Raw genomic sequence first — 2,663 nt, forward strand, 5'->3', positions numbered from 1 at the left:
CATACACTAATATTAATATTTAAAATATTAGATTGAAATAAAGTCTCGTCCTGATTATATTATGTTAAATGAGAGCGTAGATTGCAGAGCATTACGATCGCGTGATCGCCACAGACAGAAGCAAGGAGCAGCTGGATTTGGCGCCGAAGCATCCCAAAGTCACGTATGCTTTCATTCCGCCTGTCATGACGGATGAAGAGCTGTTTTCGATAGTGGGGGAGGAGGGATCGGTGGATCTGCTGACTGTGGCCACAGCAGTTCACTGGTTCGACCTCGACACCTATTACTCTCAAGTTAAACGTCTCCTGCGCAAACCAGGGGGTGTGATAGCTGTGTGGACTTATGCGAATTTCAGCGACAGTCTCGCTGTCGATGCAGTGTGTGCAGAATTCATTGAGTCAACCATGCCTTACCGGCAACTAAAGACGGATATGGATGTAGTAAAGGATGGATAGAGGAAGCTGTCGTTCCCGTTCGAACCGGTGCTAGAAAATGGAGGCGGGAGCGAAGGTAATCCCTTGGAAATGGAGATGGAGATACAGCTGTCGTTGGAAAAGTTATTGGTATTCTGCAAATCTTCAAATGCGGTCGTCACAGCTAGAGAGAAGGGCGTGGAGCTTCTGGATGAAACGGTATTGAGAAGGTTCAGAGAGGCGTGGGGTGATGAAAACAAGATTTACACCTGCCTAATGCCACTGTACGTGCTGGTAGGCACTTTGCCCCTTTGAAGCCACGTATTATTGGTCATTTTTGTGTTGGGTTTGTGACGCCCTCATCAAGTTTGACTTGAGTTTGTGCTCTATCTCAAGTTGGGGTGTTGTAGTTGGGATAAAGTTGTCATAGTTTGCTTCATATCACTACTTTATATGACTGAGTACTTTATCACTGCTTTATTTTTTGACCTGAGTTTGTCATCTATGGGTGTAGTCGTTGGGATGAAGTTGTCATAGCTTTGTTTCATATCACTACTTTATTTTTTATGTGACTGAGTACTTTATCACTACTTTATTTCTGATATGACTGAGTGCTTTTACTCTAGTTTTCAAGTTTTACATTTATATTTTATAATCAGAAATTTAGTTTTTAAATAATATAAATAATATATTTACTTTTTACAGTTAAATTTTATAAATTGTAATGGTTAATGTTAAGCTAATAATAGATAACAGGGAAATTGATTGTACTAATAAGACTAATGTTTTGTATGACAAATATTCATTGTACATATAATAATAAGTAACTTTTTTGCATGCTTGTTGTATAGCTTGATTTACCATGGTACCACTGAAAGCTTGTTGTATAGTTTGATTTACAATGTCATCATTGGAAGCTTGTTGAATTGGGTTCTTTTATTTTTAGATTTTTGGTTTTGTTTACTTCTTAAATATAGGTCTTGCTCTTTTTCTTCTTATTATTATAGTTTATATTCCTTTTATGTGTAAATGCATTTTAGGTTATCTATCGATTGTAGGACAAGTATCTTTGGAGATGAATGACAACAAGGTGTGTGTTGCTTAATGCATTTGGCTTAGCATACCAAGTGGAAGTGGAGGGTTGAGTGTCAAAACTTGCTGGAAACCATATTGCACTTCCTTGAGATTGTGCATAACTCTTTCTTGGAGAATCCAATTTGGATCGGACTAGTGGCATTGGAAAGAGGACACAGAAGGCTACTACAGGTCACAATTTTAGAACTGGATGATTCAAAATTACAAAGATACATCAGATTCAATATCAGGCTTCTACAAAGTGAAAAAAGGTGTGTATTTTTTTTTAAATTTTTGTGTAAGCTTGGTTTGAATGAATTCAAAGGGCGTAGTAAAGCATTATTATCGGTAATTGATGCCCCGAGGAAAGAAAATGCAAACACCTAGTAAGCAACCTGAAAGCTCTAGCATGACTTATGAAGAAAAGGAAGAAATGCAACATGATATAACAAAATTACGAGACCAAGTGCAACAAGTGTCACTTGCATAAAAAGGAACAGAATCTAAGATGGATGGTTTAAATAAAGATGTAGAAGCTAAGATGGATGGTTAAAAGAAAGGTGTAGAAGCTAAGATGGATTGTTTAAAGAAAGGCGTAGAAGCTAAGATGGACGATTTGAAGATAGATTTGAAGACAAACATGTAAGAATTGAAGAATTTGCTACAAGAAAGGGTCACTAATGGTGAAAGGGTAGTAAAGGAAACTCATGAACATAACAAAATAAATGTTAATCATGATTCCATAGACTCTAATGTTGGATCGAAGACCCACCATATTCCAAAAATCGATATGAGGAAGTTTGATGGCAAGGATCCCGCAACATGGATATTACAGATGGAGCAATTCTTCGATCTCAATAATGTGCAAAAAACACAAAAGGTACGTATGGCAACTTTATATTTGGAACCAAATCAGTTTGTATGGTATCAATGGCTTTGCTCTCGTAAACAATTTATCACTTGGGCAATTTTTACGGAAGAATTGATAGCACATTATGAGGATACAAAAAGCAACACTTTTTTTAGCCAATTGATAAGTCTCAAACAAAAGGGTTCAATAATGGAGCACATTGAGGAGTTCCAAAAATTGAACATAAGGGTAAAAGATATTCCAGAGGAGCATAGGATTGATGTGTTCATAGGGTCTTTAAAGGATAATATCCAACATGATGTTCG

The sequence above is a fragment of the Pinus tabuliformis genome, chromosome 7 (genome assembly GCF_031772625.1).
Source record: "Pinus tabuliformis cultivar Carrire ecotype Pingquan chromosome 7, CPIR1, whole genome shotgun sequence".
Lineage (NCBI taxonomy): Eukaryota > Viridiplantae > Streptophyta > Pinopsida > Pinales > Pinaceae > Pinus > Pinus tabuliformis.